This window comes from Motacilla alba, chromosome 8, assembly GCF_015832195.1.
Source record: "Motacilla alba alba isolate MOTALB_02 chromosome 8, Motacilla_alba_V1.0_pri, whole genome shotgun sequence".
NCBI classification, from domain to species: Eukaryota; Metazoa; Chordata; class Aves; order Passeriformes; family Motacillidae; genus Motacilla; species Motacilla alba.
The window spans coordinates 16,526,674-16,544,463 of record NC_052023.1 but is presented as its reverse complement, the minus strand read 5'-3'; the positions used below and the strand labels follow the sequence as shown (position 1 = coordinate 16,544,463).

General features: G+C 42.8%; 1 protein-coding gene across 1 annotated transcript in view; it reads right to left on the bottom strand.

Moving 5' to 3' along the window:
- RPAP2 (RNA polymerase II associated protein 2) overlaps positions 1 to 17,790 on the bottom strand; it is a 58,119-nt gene that overhangs the window by 5,116 nt on the left and 35,213 nt on the right. The gene's annotated exons all lie outside the window — the stretch shown is intronic.

Here is a 17,790-nt window from a genome sequence, read left to right as displayed (position 1 = left end):
GTGCCTCTGGTACATCCAGGCTCTGGGCAAGCACAGCCAGAAAGGTCAGGCTAAAGATTCATGAGGTGGTGCTGGACAGATTTGATTCCTCCACAGGAAACCCTCAAAGACCTTGAAGGGGGACTATAACCTGAATGTGCCTTGGGAGATGGAGTTCTCAAATGCATGCTGCAATCTGGAGGAGGCAAACCTAGGCTGAACTCACTCAGACACGCAGAGCTAAGAGCATGCTGGACTGTCAATAATTAGCTAGGCTGGGAGATCCTATCCCTGTCAGTGGATGCTGGGGATCATGGCTCAGAAGCCTCCTGGTATGAGGCACATTGACTGTAATATCTTGAGAGTTTCCTAGGCAGGGAGAAACCTCAAATGGCCTTTCTAGATTTACTGCAGCATTAGGAGGCTTTGCATGCTGTGTGACACTGAGGCCAGAGCTTAACTATCTTAACATGGGTACAGAGAAGTGTCTTTCTAGGGCTCCTTAGTTCCTGAACCTGTGGTATGTTACTGTGAAGTAACATACTGGCCTCTGGTAATGAACTTGGAATATTTTCAAGGAAACATATGGCTAAAGATTCATCTCTTTCCTAGTGCTGGTTTAACTGATCATGATGTTGAAACCAATTTGTAACTCCCTTTTTGGGAGGTGCAATGTTCCTGCAGCTCAGTGTTATCAGATGAATTGCAAGCTTATTGCCTAAGTAGTTTGCAGGGTTAGTTTTCTGCAGAGATTCACAGTAAGCCTGTAGGTAAGCTGTCTGGAAGGATGGGTTGGGCGGTATAGTGGTCCTTCATGACCAGGAAAATTCCAACACCTCTGAATTTCCAGTGGAGTTGGGAGGCAATGCATTAGAGGTGGGTGCACGTGTGGATCAGTATGTGGCTTGCTGGTTTTTCCTGCTCTGGGCAAAATCTGTTGACTGTTCAGAGGGCATAAGAGCCCCAGGTGTCAGGTGTTGTGTATCTGATTAAAAGATTCACTTGTGGAAAAAGACTCAGCAAAATGTTACTCTTGTACTACTCAAGTGCTGTCTGGGTTGTGCTGCTGATTCAGTTATTTTAAGAGAGGTGGTTAAAGGGCATTACTATGAATTTCCAGTTCCAAAACAATAATTCTGTTCTACACAAAATTCTACCAATTGAATTTGGCCCTGAGTGGCCCAGCAAACAAATTTTTCACTAGCGTTTTTCCTGCAAATATACTGTTCTTCCTGCAAATGCACTGAACAAAATTCTGTGGTTTTTCTTTTCTTCTATACTTTGGTAAATACAGAAAAGAACCTCTTTTCCATCTGAAAATTTGTTACTTCCAAGAACTCTTGTTCCTTCTGAAAGGCCCCCAAAATGAATGCGCATCAATTCCCAAAAATGAAAATAGTGGATAGTAGGAATAGCCATAGGTTACTTAATGGTGCTGAAATGCTTTCCCTCCCTCCCCCAGTTTCCATAAGGAAGCTCTATGACTGCCAAAGCTGCACCTGACCAATGATTTTTAGCAGGAGAGAGTAGATGCACATGAGGAATTGACGGTTAGGGCAGGGAGGGACCTAAGAATTGAAAACTGAAGGTATTTAAACCAATCAAACTACCTTTCTTTTGCTTTCAGCTTTCTAACAAAAGGTGTTTCTCTGCTTGGATGTGTGCTTTTGATGCGTGTTTTTTACTGGAACTCTAATTTCCAATTAGCCAGGGGAAGAGAAGTGGGACAAGAGTGGGCAGTTACCTTCCCTTCCCTTGGAACAGTGTCTGCATTTCCAAAGCTGCTGTCAGCTGTGGGCCATGGAAATGGTGCTCAAGTTCTTGCAGAAAGCAGCCCCAACACTGCATGCCAAGAACTTCGGAGGCTGTGCTCTGAAGCAATAAGCTCAGTAATTGTTCTATAGCTAACAGACCTTTTCAGGTTGTCTTCAGAGCAGGAATACATTGCCTCGTTAACGTCTCACCAGTGATCCTCAGCCCTTCCTCTATCATGTGGTGAGCTGCAGGCGCAGGAATGCACGTGCACGCACAGTTTGGCTGTGCATCGCGGCGCTTACAGCTGCCTTTCTTCCTGTGGGTGAAACCTTCAGGCGCACTTCTGGCATCTGGGCACATTGCGAACAACCTTGCAAAGTAAACACATCCACCTACAATTTTTATTTTCCCAAATCACTCCTTTAGCTAATGTTTCAAAGATGCATACGCACCACATCTGGTGCAAACCAAATATTTTCAGTCTGTTGGATCCGAGTCAATATTTGCCCAAGGTATTACAAAGACAGTCATGAAGCTGTGACTGGCTAAAGGTAAAAGTGCCCTGGTTGAGGATTTGTCTTGGGCTTACATGTGAGCAAAGGGACACAGAGCTTTACAATGGGGCATCTTGACAGCACTGCTCCTGTGGTGATGGTGGTCGTGGCTAGTTTCAGAGGGCCCCCTTGATGACTGGCCCCCATGCACTTGTGCAGACAGGGCTTGACCCATCACTGGTGCAGCTGGAGGACTGGTACTGCTCATGCACCTTCTCCAGCCCTCTGGGCATTCCCCTGAGAGAGCCAGATGCCATGGGGACATTTGCAGGAGGGCTCCTCACTAGAGTGAAGGCAGTGAATAAATCAGTGCATTCTGTCATGCTGGCTTTGCTCCTGTTTCAGATTTTTGCACCAAAGTGTTTATTTTGTGTAGCTTGCGGGTTCCTGGTGCCTCTGCAGTCTCTGTGTAGGCTTCCTGCTGACAGATGTGCTGTACTTGCCATCAAGTTGTGGAAGTTGGCCTGTCAGAGCTGAATCAATCCTAGAAATGCTATTAAAATCTGAGGTGCCTTTTGGTCAACTGAGACTCGCTTGGGTAAACAAAGGTCAAATCTTCAGTTTCTTTTTTGGTATTTACATAGTTCTATATAGAAGCAAACCCCCACTGCTCCAACAGCATTTCAAAGCTGACTCACATGTGACAGATTTGTCTTACTCGAACTGAAATTAAAGAATGGGAACCTGACTGTAGGATGACCTACATTTAATATATCATATTTTGTGTAAATCTGAGTGGTCTGTGCTCTAAACGGAACTGAACATGTTTGCAGCTCTGTAGCTCAGTCAATGATGTGTGGATTGCATCTAGTTAGTACTGCAAGAGTCTCACTGGTGCTGGTGGGGTGTCTCTGCAGACTGAACTCGGCAATGATCAGTCTGTTGGGGGAAAAGGGTCATTTCCTGGTCACTGCTGGCTGCTGGATAGGCCAGGTCAGTGGGTGTTACTCTTATCTTCAGTACTTCCACTGCTATTCTGTGTGGTTCAACACATTTGGTCTTTGTGCTTATGGAAGCATCTGTTTTTCACTTTGTTCTTCCTTGAGGCCAGGGACTAACATAACACTAAAGGCTACTCCTAAAACTTCTTGGAGAAAGAACTCATGCTAAGTAGCTGCACACCTGATTGTGGTCAGCCTGAAATTCATTGCATTAAACTGGAAGTGACATATCCAGTGCTGTAACAAAATGGTAAATCCTCAGAAACCAGGGGTGAAGGATGAACACATTGCTAGTTAGAACCTGGCCTTAGTGGAGAGGGGAGGTTATTGTGTGACAGAAGCCTCCTTGCAATGGGATTACACCCTGCCTGACTGCTCTGTGGTTTGAGGTGTGGGTTGCTCCAACTAGCAGAACACATAGAGCAGGGTTTGAAAAGTCCTCTCCTATTTTTTAGCAAGTATTTATTACAAATTCCTCTTTTTTTGATCTTTTTGTTGCATCTAAAAAGCAGAGTTGCTTAGTGCTTTTTTTTTTTTTTTTTTAGTTTTTGAATGATTTAGCAGTCATTATGACCTAAGAGAACTTGTTAATGGTGATTGCTGTACGTTATGAGGATATAGGAAACACTGTGTTAAAATGCTCTGTAAGAGTTGGTGCTGTGGTCCCTGCCTTCATTTGCCTACAACTGTCAACAAAACAGGTTGAAGTCTCTTATGTCAGTCTATTATGTTGCTGTTTGCTTGGGTTTACAGTCACTGTAGTTCAGTCATCTTTGAGAACAAGATGTTGGGCAAATGTCACTCTTGCTCTGTGCCCTCCTCTTTAGGAAGCTGCAGTTCCCTCTCATGGCACCTTGGGGGTGGGACATCTTCCCTTCTCCACACTTCTGTTTGCTGGGTACCTGCAAAATTGCTTTTTTCCCAAGGGGCAAGAAGCACCTGAAAGAGTTCATCCCTCTCAAGCTGCTGTTCTGAGATGGGCACTTTTGTCTCTTCACCTCAAGGTGTGTGACAAAGAAATGAGACCTATACCCAGGCAAACAAAGGAATATGGACATTCCTTAATGACCCTGCCAATTACCTCTACCTTGTGCTTGTACCTGCAAGCCTGTGAGTGGTGTCTGGATGACATCACTGGGTTTGCTTGAGCAAAGCAGTGGCTCAGCTGTGTGCCGGGAATTGCTGTGCAGCCAGCTTCAGCGACTGAGTTGGGACTGGCACACAGACCAGAGGTCTTTTGACTCCTGCCATGTTGGTGATGGCTATCAGTTTGGTACCTCTCCTGCCCTTTCATTGCTCTGGGACATTGAGATTAAGCCTGTAGCAAACATCTTGGGTTAAGTATTGGAGTTTTACCTCTGTTCAACGTGCATCTCCTACTGCAAGCTGTGAACAAAAAATTCATGCAGGTTTGGTGGAGACTTTCAAGGGCTCTGCAGCTAAATTCCCTTAATTCCCTTACTTTGGTTCCTTGCATCCAGGAGACACAGGTGACACCTCTCAGGCAACCTCCAGAGTCCTCCTCCTCCCACAGCCTCAAAACACCAAGTGCCACAGTTCAAAGGGCAGGTTCTGGTTAAGAAGTGGGCCAACACCTACAGGTACAGTAATGGTAATAACACTGCTAATATTGTGCTGTATTTACCCACTACTGTAGAAATAACAGATGTGCAGCAGCAAGTACCTAAACACTTAATTAGAGATATGGAGAATTGAGTGGTTGAGAGAGAGTGCTGCTTTCTAGAAGTAATTTCTGAACTAATACCTAAATCTACAGAGAAAAGTGATTTCTGAGTGCAGTCATGAATTATGCTGCTGAGACAGGATGTTATGCCCCAACTCAATCTGTTTCATTCTTAGAGACATGCTTTGCATAAACTAACAGAAATCACACTGGTTATAAAAAACCCGATTCTAACACACTACAGGACTACCCCTTAAGTAGGACCTCATCACAACCTTACATATTGATGGAAATAGTCCATTTAGAAGTGTAAGGACATTTTCTTGTGGCTTCACTCAGAATTGCACCTACATAGGGTTTCAGGAAGCCTAATGTAACAGTCAGATTAAGTGCTTTCTTGCCTATGGCTATTTTACTGGAAATCCTGGTAATGAAGACCTCAGAATAAGCATTTGAGTCAAAACCCCCATGTTTTCAGTGCTTCCACCCTAGAAAAGGATGCAGTAAGAGTTGGTTTCTCTTCTATTATTGATTGTTTATTGTAGTTCTCACTAGAGGATAGAAGACTAAGCCATTCTGTCTCGAAATGTCAAACCTTAACCTTTGTGCAAACTTTCTGAGGTTGAGCAAGCTGTGTGAAAATGGGCCACTGTGATTGAATAACGTTAATGTGGAAATAGTTAACTCCCACACAACATTGTGTTTCACCATCTGCAACATGGTTTGGGTCTGCAATGGTTTCACAGGTCTGTGATGCTTGTGCAGACTTTGTGGTGGTTCTCCTATTAATAATTGCTACTCTACTTAAAGAAATGTCTGTACTTAAAGAAATGTAAGCAGTACATAACATTAATACATAGATGCAGATGCTAAAAATATAATTACACTTTTGTGCTGAGCATTCAGCTATCCAGCCTGACTTCATACCCTGTATTCATAATTGCTTTCAGAGGCAGATTTTCCTCCTGCCACAGGAGATTTTTCTTTTCTCCTAGATGGGTTCTCTTGCATTTGGTTGTATTAAAACACATTTTGTGACTGTGTGGATCAGATCACTCTGTAACACTGACCTACCCTCCTTATCACCCTCCGGCTCCACGTGCTCTAATGTTATCTGCCAATTCTACTGGCACAGATTTTTAACATGACAGCTTCTTCCCCACACCCTTTCTCTCACTGTGAGCTCACCTCCCTCCTGTGTCAAACCTCTGCTGACATCCTGCTTTTCTTCACTAAACCTCTGCTGAAGTTTCCACCTGGCCCTTACCTCTCTCTGAACAAGTGTTAATCCCAGGCAAATTCAGTCCCAGCTGTAGGTTTACTGTCACAGACACGCTGTAGGTACCTTGCCTGTTGTGCTGATGGAATTCATTGCATGAAAAGTGCCTCTACACAGATGGCCTGGATTAAAAAAAATACCTCCAACAGCTGCCCAAAACCAACCCACCATGAACGAACCAGTATTTACAGTCTTTGCTCACAGTCAGCCCCATTGACTACTGGGTTCCACTCTGAGATTCAGTCATTCAAGCTGGTTTTCCATACACCTCATGTGCATCCTTGTTATTTTTGTTGTCCTTGATGGAAGGGTTAATTTTTAGTAAGAATGCGTGGTAGAAGAAACTCAGGATTTGCAATCTTACTAGTTTGTAATAACAGTTTCCACCCATGCCCAATCACCATGCATTTATTTATTGCTTTGTAATTCCTAATAACCAGAACTACTGGGTTGTACTAGTGGTTAACCACATGGCTTAGGCTTCCTTGGACCCCAATACCCTCTTTTACCTTTTACTGCTACAAACATAATGAAGTTCACTGCTGCTTCCAAACACACTTTGATTTTGCAAGTTAATTGGTCTAGTCCATCCTGCTTTCTTTCTTGTATAGCGTAGAGCAGTCCATTTTACCCAAGTGGCCATATTATCTTTTCCCCTAGAGCCATTTACTGTTAGGTGGCCTCAATGAGCAGCTCTGAACTAGAGGATCTCAAGCTCCCAAACTTCTGAGGTGTAACTCTGTCCCAGCCATCAGCATCTGTAGCCTTGTCTTCTTTGATGGACAGAATGGTTATAAAAAGAGAAGATGGAGTCACCCAGATTCCTCTAAGAGCTCAGCTCTTCCTCAGTTCACTTTTGAGGCCAGAGCAAATGGTCTGCTTTTAGTCTCTTATTTCAAAGTGCTTGGCCTCAACATACTCAACCATGTTCAAAATTGAGTCTAAAGCTTGCAGTGGCTGTATCTACAGATATGACCCAAATCTGGTGGTGATTACTTCTGAAAATCTGACCCAGTTCAGCTGTAACATTTCTGTTTGGTGCGCAGCCAAATTTACAGTATCAGCAACATCAATGCAAAGCACGTGATATGGAAAAATATGACCAATGGACTTTTATTTTTCTTCAGCTCTGTGTAGGGTTAGGCAAAAGAGTAAGGGAGGCATTACAGCAGGTATTGCCAAAAAGCAAGCAAATGTATTTGGAATTTCAAATGCATGTTCCACCAGAAGGGGATGTTCCTTTGCAACATGGTGGGATGCCTACTATCAGTTTTGGTACAAGCTGTGTTGATGCCCTGGCCATGAGTGTGGATACCAGGAGCTCAGAGTGTATTTCAGGCCCTGCAGGTGACATAGTCCATGTGCCTGGATGAGTCACTCTACTCCCCTTTCACTTTCTTTTTCTGTGAAAAGGGGTTTAGCATCCTTGAAAAATGCTTTGAAATTGCTAATTAAACTGCCAATTGATAATCATTCTAAAGGAGACTGCTAATGGTAAAGAGCTCACCTCAATGCATGTAAACATTCCACAAGGAGACCATTAGCTCAAACAAAAAAAAAGCAGCAAATAAAAATAAGCATGATCCTGTGAAGTCACTGATCAGTTTGATCCATCTTCAGTGGTGAATTGGTAATCCTGGTCAAAGTTCTGAAACAAAACAATTTCTTACAACAATTATTTAAAAGCAGGAATGCATCTGTTTTTTAGTAAATAAATTTTGCCTGAGGTTGCATTATGAAAGCTAATGGCCTTGATAGGTAACAGCCTGTAGAGATACATGGGCTGCTATACGGGGATTCTAATAGAGTAAGAAATTCTGAACAATGCAGTTACTGCATCAGTTCATCATATAATGAAATTTAACCCATCTTAAAATGAAAACTGACTAGAAACTTGATTTTCTTCTTTTTTTTTTTCTTTCTTTCCTTCTCTGTATGTTTAGAAATGTCAAAGTGAAACATGCTGATAATTTGGACACTTTTTCAAGTTGAGAAATTAATCAAAACCAACCTTTTCCTGCAGGGGTTTCATTTTCAACCAAGTATGCCTCTTCTGATTAAAGAAGTTGCATAAAAATTCTTAATCATCTCTGCACAGGAGTACTGCTGTAGCTGTTGGGTGATTCATGCCTGTTTTAGAGACAGCTTTCATAATAATCTATAGGTGCTGTTGTAAGACTCTTTATATGAGTACTTTTGTCTGTGCACAGGTCATGTGGCCCATGGGGCCCTTCCAGCTGCAGAGCAGCACCTGTGGACACGGGCACCACACCAAGGCCACACTTTGGAGGAGCAAGGAGACAGTGGGCCCATTTGCTGTCCTGTGCTGGGGGAACGAGCCCTGCAGCAGGCTCCCCACAGCGAGTCCATGTGCACGGGAGGTGGGAGGCGCAAGGCTGGACAGAGCCATCCCTTCCTGGGTGCAGGGAGCCAGCAGGAGGGGTGGGAAGCCCAGGGGCCTCCTACTGGGGAAGATGCCTATTGGGTGGGATCTTTACAGTGGCACATGGGGAGCAGGAGGATGAGTGATAACTGTTGGAATTAGTGAAGTGGTACGGCGGAACGGAATGGCCATGAGCTGGGATGGGAAGAATAGGAAGGATTTGGAAGAAGACAGGACAGGAACAGAGTAGAGATATGAAAGAGGGTGGGGTGAGAGTCCATAACTCTGGCTTTATATCCAGTTGTGAATTTTTAGTAGAAGTTTTTCAGAAGCAAAATGTACAGAGTATTATTTATGAAGTATTATCTGAAAAGTGCTGAATTCAGTATTTTTAAGCGCCTGTGGCTCTTAGAAATTGTACTTAGATGGTAAGAGCGGATACTCTTTGGCTAACCTGCAGGGAACTTCCTTCCTCCATTTGTAAAGGAAATAAGGATGTGAAGATATGTATCTATGCTGTTGTGCTTCCATTCCCCCCTCCCTCGTGCTTCTTAGCACTGGTGACTTTATCAGCTTTGCTTCAGGCGTCATCTGTCTTGTATTCAAGGTTATCAGATAGAGATGAATTAGGAAAAAAAGAAATCCAACTTTTGACTCAAACCCTTAAGATACAAATTATGTAACCCAGAATCCAGCATTACTCCTACCCAGATCAGTCAAGTACCAGAACTGGAGGTCAGTGTTTCACCTTCAAATCACCAGATTAGAAAAAAGAGACTCTTTCAGTGAAGTCTAGACAACAGCACTACTTACAGTGAGATACTGACAGAGCCTTCAAGGCAAGTAGGTAAATGTTTGTAGGTACACTTTTGCTTTTTTTTTTTTTTTTTTTTTTTTTAATGCTGTGACAAATTTTGAAGTGTAGGGAGAAGGAGATAACATGCTCTAAAGTGTGAAGTGTGCTTGACAGTTTAAGAAAACAGCTAGCAGGTCTTGAGTATTTGAGCGTGAAAATGATCCTTTCATTCTTTGCAGGACAGTATCATAAAACCTTTTAGATAAGTTATGGCATTACTGCCAAGCCAAATTTCACGTATTTGATGCCTTAGCACTACAGCATTGCAGACTTAATGTCGTCCCACATTGGCCCCGGCCGTGGGAGAAGGGATGGCTTGCAGAGGCACTGCAGCTGAAAGAGCTGCGGGGTCCTGCTGGCCTCGGGGAGCTGGACAAATGGCTTCACTGCGCTGTGCCCGGAGCGCTTCTGTCCCGCAGGCCCGCGGCAGCTGCGGCCCGGCTCCCAGGCAGCAGGGAGCTCTCGGGGGGCTCCCAGGCAGCAGGGAGCTCTCGGGGTGCTCCCAGCAGCAGGGAGCTCTCGGGGGGCTCCCAGGCAGCAGGGAGCTCTCGGGGTGCTCCCAGGCAGCAGGGAGCTCTCGGGGTGCTCCCAGGCAGCAGGGAGCTCTCGGGGTGCTCCCAGGCAGCAGCGAGCTCTCGGGGGGCTCCCAGCAGCAGGGAGCTCTCGGGGGGCTCTCAGGCAGCAGGGAGCTCTCGGGGGGCTCCCAGCAGCAGGGAGCTCTCGGGGGGCTCTCAGGCAGCAGCGAGCTCTCGGGGGGCTCCCAGCAGCAGGGAGCTCTCGGGGGGCTCCCAGGCAGCAGCGAGCTCTCGGGGTGCTCCCAGGCAGCAGGGAGCTCTCGGGGTGCTCCCAGGCAGCAGGGAGCTCTCGGGGGGCTCCCAGGCAGCCTCTCAGGCCGCGCTGCAGAGCGGCTCCGCGCTGCACAAACCACACGCTCCCAGCGCAGTGGCCCCGCTCGCCCGGTGTAACCCAACCAGCACAGCAACACACCCATGCTGCTTTTCGGCACAAAGGAGACCCAGCTCGGTCCCACAGCGCGGCTCCAGTTCAGCTCAGAGAGAGAGAAAACTTAACAAGGAAATAAAAAGTTGTTCACATTAATCTCTTCTTTCAGGGAAGAGTCTCTGCTTATAGAATAAGTGAGCTTAAAAATGGCATTTGCATTCTTAGGAAACAATGCCTGTGCACAGTTTGCAATGTTTCAGATTCATTCTTTGGAAACAATTTGTGTGATTTATTCTGTTTTGCATCAAGCGTGATTCTGTTTTTCTTCAGGGCTGCTTGGGGTGTGTGGTTTGACACTCAGCTTGTCAGTTTAGCATTGTGAGATTGTGAGTTTTTTGAAGAGGGCACATCTGTGGTTATAGAAGAATAACAAGAAGCATCAGATGTTCGGAGAACAAAAAAGCAGAACTTGGGAGGATCTTAGAAATGAATACTTAGCAGAGATGACATATATTTGACCCAGAGCTGTAGAGGGCTAATGTGGTATCTGTAAAATCACTTATTTTTCAAGTTTTCAAATGCTCTTAATTATCTCAATAAGAAACAAACACTTTAACTACATTTCTAGTTGTGAAATTTTATAATAAGCCAAGGATCTTAAACAGCAAAAGTATCTATTTTTTTTTTTTTAATTTACCAAGAGCCCATAGTTCAGGGAAAAAAAAGTACTCTTCAGTACTAAAAAAAACTTTTAAGCAGTAAAACTACTGCCCTTTTGAAAGCAGAAGGAATGTTGGGATTGCAGCTTTATCCCCTGTATTTCCAAGACTACTTGGGAATAATTAAGTTCAATGGACATTTAACCAGCCTTTGTGCAAGAAGGAGTCAAATTGAACTGCAGAGGGATGTAGGCTTGTGCAGGTAACAGTGAACTGGATCTAAACCTTGTTCAAAAATCAACAGCCATTGGGGTTTTCAACAGTGTGTGCCTTTGTTAAAGTGCAATTATTATTCTAGCTTAACCACCCACATTGTTATCAAAGGACCGTATTATTTTAAAAGTTCTTTTTTAATATTTCTCTCCTATACTGATGTGAATTCACCCTCTCTTTTCTGGCTATGCAGGTAAAGATACTACACCAGTACAACTTTGCTTGCACCATCTCAGCAAAATATTTTTAATGGATCACATGCTTTGAGACCATGTCCTCAATATGAAACTTTTGAACAAGAAGTGCAAAAGTTAGTAATTATCTTCATGAATTCTGTGCTAAAGTGATATTTACCATTTCAACTGCTGAAGTAATGTACTTTGAACTACAGCCAGCCTTGCTAAATCAGTACTAGCCACAGATTTGCAACCATTTATTCTATTTATTAAATTAACTAGTCGGAAGTGTCTGCAAAAGGTTTTCTCCTGACTCTGGATAGCACTTGCAGTACTGAGGTGTTTACGGAAAATCCTGCTTAGTGGCAAATCCTGATTAGGAAACGTTATCATTTTTCTGCATAATAGGTGAGATAGGCGTGCCTAACATATGGTTGCTATAAAATACCTTAGATGAGTCAGATCTTAGCTGACAGCTGTAAGCAGGATTGCTGTGGCTTCTTAGATAATACTACTAGTTATGGTCCTTTTTGTTACTTAACTGCTGTACTGTTAAATTATATTAACCTGATTTGTAGACACTCCTGTTTGAGTAGAACAAAAAGGCAAGATTTATGATGTAAATCCTGATCTAATGTTTGCAGCTTATTAAAGCTGTATCCAAAGTCCTTCAAGGTCTCTGTAGTGATGACTAATTTTAACCTAATTGTAGGACTCCCCAGGAAGCTGCTGCTGTCCCACTAAGTGTTCAATTCAGCTACATACACCATGAAATTTAAGAAGGTAAAATGTGCCAGAAATGGCATAGATTTGATGATGCAGGACATACCAGCCAGCAGGCCCAGTGGCTTTGTGCTCTGATCCTTGCATGCAGCTCCCACAGGTAATCACAGTGTGCAAAAAGGTACTGAAGAGTTTGCCTTTAAAGTACAGCCTACCGCAGTGTCCTGGGGACTGACTTCCACGCAGGGACTCTACCGAGGCAACCGCCTTAGAACCTGTGGTTCTGCTCTAGCCTGTTGTTTGGAGCTCTTGTCTTGAGGAGACTCCAGGACAGCAAACAAACAGGGGGACAGCTGCAGCGTACAGAGGCCACACTTACTGCACTGTTCTGATTGATTAGCCTTACCAAGCCTAGGAGTTTAGTCTACACATTCAATTCTCATAGCAAAGTTTATCTATTTTCTTCAGAACTCCAGCTTGCACTTTGCTCTACTCTACAGCTACAAGCAGCTCGGGGGAATGACTTTATCACACATGTCCAAACATTGCTCAGAGAGCTCATCTGCTTTCCCTGGCTTTTTGAAACCAGAGAGCCTAAATGAGAGCCACTTGAAGATATGTGTTTCCCACACACATCCCCCCCCCCCCCCCAAATCCTGTGTAGCACCACAAATGCCACAGCTCACGTTCTGCAGCATCTTTTAGGCAGCCCAAAGTACTATCCACTCTGTGCAGAGAAGTGCTTTTAAGATGAGGAGTCACAAAAAGAAAGCTCACAAGAGGAAAAGTCTCCACCAATATTACCTTCCGCCTTTGCTAATGGAAGGCACACCCACTTCCTTTGACTCTAATCAGAGGAGGACTGGCTGTCAGGTGGTAGAGATACACAGTTGAGAAACAAGAGGTCTTTATAGTTAGGTGCCTAGCCCTGCCTTGTATACCATCTGCTTCTAATGGAAACTTAAGACTTGCCAAAAGGAGAGGCTGAGTCTGTGTTTTCAATATTTAATGCTCACTGGAAATGACAGTTCAGCATTACCTGCTGTCCCAATGAGATCAAGCTAAACCCCACCCACAGTACTGTGTGTTCACATGCAATTGCAGAAATAAACAGTAAGTATGGAAAACTTAGAGGCAAACTCTTGAACTAGAGTGTGACCTAATTTCAACATAGGGGCATTATTCTGCTTTCCCTAAAGACTGACACTCACTTGAATTCTTTTGGTGTTAACTCTTACAGGTTAAGAAAAAATTGTGTAAAGTAGTAGCCATGAAAATAAGTGACTAATAGGAAATTGCTTAGAAACTCCCCACTGTGCAGGGTCAGGTCCCCATTCAGTTTTGTGCCACACTCTACTACAAATTACTCCAGGGAGAGCTGGTCTACTGTGTCAGTGTTCTCAGCTGACTTTTCTGCTTTCTTTCCCCTAAGAGGGAACAGGAGCAGAGGCATTACCACCATGCTTTTCATAAATGCACGAAGGTAAGGTTTGGAGGCCCTAAATTTAAGAGCATCAGTTCTCTCTGAAGCAGATGAAGACAGGCAGGTACCTAAGTTTGGATGGCTAAATTTAGATGGTATGAGTATAGCTTTCACCTTCTCTCTTCCTTTTTCTTCTCTCTGATATGCTAGTCCTTTTTTCTCAGCAGTTAAAAGAGACATGTCCAGCTGAGCTGCTCATCCCCTCTTGCACTTTGTAGAGTCTAGGTTCTCTCAAACTAGGGGGAGAAGGGTAGAGCATGGAACATCAAGATTCACAAAACCGTTATTTTCCCCCTAAAACCACAACAGATGTCTCACGTTTAAGCTACTCACTGAGACTGAAGAGTGAAAATACAGGTGAATCTTGTATGTGTTGTGTGGACACAGCCTGTGAGGCCCCAGACACATCTCATGCATGTACCAGCACCTTGTTGCTCCCTGCCTCTCCCTTTGAAAGAGAGGGTGGATCTAAATTTCCAGCTCTGAGTTCAGACAGCAGCCCAGCCCTGTCAGTTCTGCTGAGGAACTTTTTTGTTTTTATAGCTTTCAATTAAATAATTCATGCTCTTTTCTGCTTGTTTTGATGTAGGATTTTGCATTACCATATCTAGCTTGATTTGCAAACTTTGCACAGATTCAAGGTAATCTCTTTAAAAACCTGAATGTGTATGGGTTACATTATGACTTTTCTACTTTTCTGAAATGGTGAACATCAAATGAACCACTCTGACTCCTCTTTTTCTCTCCAAAATCCAAGAAAAATCCCAAAGCATCGTGATTGGGCAAAAATAATCAAATGGCAGCAGTGAAGGTCTCTGCGCTAGGAAATTCAGTATTAGAGTGCAGTGCTTACACTGAGAGCATTTACCAGACTGTGAACTGAACTTTGGTGTGAGAATAGACACAAAAGTCTTTCCATCAGCCTCTTTGGCCAGCATAAAGACTGCTTTGCATAATGTTGAGAAAGTGTGACTCTGTGTATGTGCTTGTTCTCTTCATGAGATTATGTCATTACAGCTATGGAAAACTTGGTAAGAAATCCATTCTGTGACAAGCAGGTATGTGTCACACATTCCTCCTTTGAGGCAGAACAGCTGCAACAGCATGAAGCAAGCTTTGCTTCAAGCTTTAAACTAAGCTGTTCTTCTATTCTTTACTAAAACAATTATATAAGTCAGGGGGAAAAAAAATCACCATTTAAGTCTGGTTTCCTTCCCGCCCCCCTGCTATTAAAAGAAACACATCATACTCCAATTGCTGGCCATGGACCAGACAGCGCTGGATGCTTCGCAGTGGACTTCTGCGACTTTATGATGCTTGTCATCTAAGGTGCTAATGGCATTGCCAAGTTTATGCCCCTTTGACAGAGCTGTTCAGAAACAGAGGCTTCTGTCCCATTTACCCTAAAGCCCAGATCCATGATGTCTCTCCACACCTGCAGCTCAGAAGTCGGTCACTACAACTTAATGTATCTGAGATAAGGCTGAAACCACCACTGACCCAAATGTCAACTGCTCTCCTCTGTTTAACTTACACAGAAGGAAAAACAGTAAGCACAGAAACAAGGCCACAAGGAAACAATCTGTCTGCCAACATAAGCAAAATCAGAAGGGGCAGAACAACACTAAAAACCAGCTGCGTTAAGAGTGACATCTTTTGAAGGACAGATAGTTGTGACAGAAATTTGCCTTAAGATAAAAAATGATATCTAGATTTGACCATTTCTAAGCAGTTAGGCTGTTACAAAGCATGCTCATAAGAAAACTACATAAATGAACTGAATTTTTGGTATTTGAGTTGTGATTTTTATACACCAGTTAAGGCTGACAGTATTGAAAGATCCTTTTGGGATGAGTCTATACCTCTCTCCTACTCAAAAGTATTGAGTATATATGTATACTTCCTGCATTTATTTATATGTGTGTTATGTCTAACAGAGATGAAATCACTACAAGGAAACGAAGAATATCCCTTCAGGGTGTTCCCAGCATACTACAGAATGTTCTTCTGGCCTCATGGATGGAGAAATGTTATTTTGTTCTTGTAGGGCAAGGAAAAGAATGAGGGAACTTACAGCAGTGAAAGAAGAGATGCAAAAATCCTGAAAGCTGACTTTTTTGAGCTGCTGAGGCAGACAGTAAAAGCAGTGAACCCTGATAGAGAGGTCTTTGATCCTGCGACCTATTCATTCTTATTACAAGATTATACATTTCCTACACAGTAGATGCTGAAGACCAAGCCTAAAAATAACTACAAAAAAAAAATCACACCACTAAGCTGACAGGAAGTGTAAAAACTCTCCAAATGAGAGCCATCAAACAGTCACATTCCTGGCACAATGTACACTTGCAATGCCTTCTAGGTGTACTCTGTATGGCAGAACTGTTATGAGGTAATCCTTGTGCCTCAAGGTAAACATGCGTGGAACAGGATAATGGCTTGCTCAGAATCTACTAGCTAAAAATAGAAATTCAGTCAACTTCCAAATTCAGAAGTGAATAGATATAAATTCAAGGTTTAAGTTCTGCTCAGAGTGTCATACCAATTACTCAGTCTTCTATAGAAGTTTATCTTTTGGTGAGGTCTTGACCCTTCTCTCCATATGTATCAAGTAAACTTTTTCCATCACAGTACAAAACCAATGTAATGTCTATTCAGTAATTCTTATAAATTTTGTATCAGAAACACTCTGATCATAATGGGCATTTTTCTCCCTATGACATAACTTTAAAAAATGTATAGCTGTAACTCTGCATTCAAGGTTATCCTAATTCTAAATTGTTGCTTTTACAACTTACACTGAATGTGACTTCCCATTACAATGTAAGTTTGGAAAAGTCAAGCATTGCCTAAATAAAGTCTACTGCTTAGTGAAGCTTCCATGGCAAAGCTGCATGAGCTTCTGTGTGTCGGGGGGAATCTACACATATTTACTCTGATTATCATGAAGGAACTAACAGCAGTGAACTACTTAAGTGAAGAGCTCCTTTCTGGTGTCCAATTACAGAAGCAAACCAAAGGAATAAACTTAGGTTTTTTAAATGGAGTGAATGTGTAGCAGCCCTGCTAAGGCTTGCCTCAGCCTTACCTAGAGCTGCATTTGCTGCAGCCTAAGCACTGTCAGTTACAACTTTCTTCTCAAGTCTCTCAAAATACAATCTCTGATGAACTGAGACCTATGCAATAAAACATATTATGGAATCATTAAGAATTACTAGTGGACTAGTTCTAGTGACAGAAGCTATTCCAAACATAGTCAGCCTAAATAACACAACTCTCTGAAATGAAATGACTACTGAAAGCAAAAAAATTTTAGTTATTAAAATATATTGTAAAAGTCCAAATCAGTAACAACTAGAGTCTGTTTAAAAATAACTTTTACACAAGTTCAAAGACCACCCCTTTTCTTAAAAGTAGCAAGACAAACAGGCTATGAATCAGACATATTTGTGTACTGTAGTCATCATTCTTAAAGGTTCCCGCTCCATTCACGAAGGCAACTGGAAAAACGTCAGCAGCACTGCTCTTACCATCGGAGGCTCACACACTTTTCTTCCTCTCCTACCCTGATCCCTGCAGACAAACTTTGACTGAAAGTTTCCAAACCAAGAAAGTCCAAACCAATCCAAATTCCTTCCTACTGCTTTTAAACACTTTTCAGATGATCCATATTTTAACTTGTCTTCATACCTTGAACAACTGCGGTTAGTCAGCTTCTTCACAAGACTGCAAAATTCTTACCCATAGGAAGGAAATGAAAAAGCAGAAATGCAAGTACTACAATTCGTACTAAATTTCATTTTTCGTTTTAAAAAGCTCAAACAACTGAAGGTGTTCTTTTGTTCTCTGTGCAACAATTTCAGGTAGTAGGAAATGCTAAGATGATCATGTTATTCTGTAGGGAACAAAGGAGTGAGATCAGTAATGACACTATAATCTATATTCACTAAATCCGTTCAGTATGATCAACATAAGGTATTTGCTCTTAAATTTTTTTGCCTACCTGGAATGAAAAATGTAATCTCAACATTATGTAAAAAATACGTGGCTCTTAATTTTATATCACAAAAACAGAACATAACAATTTCATTGTAATAATTAAA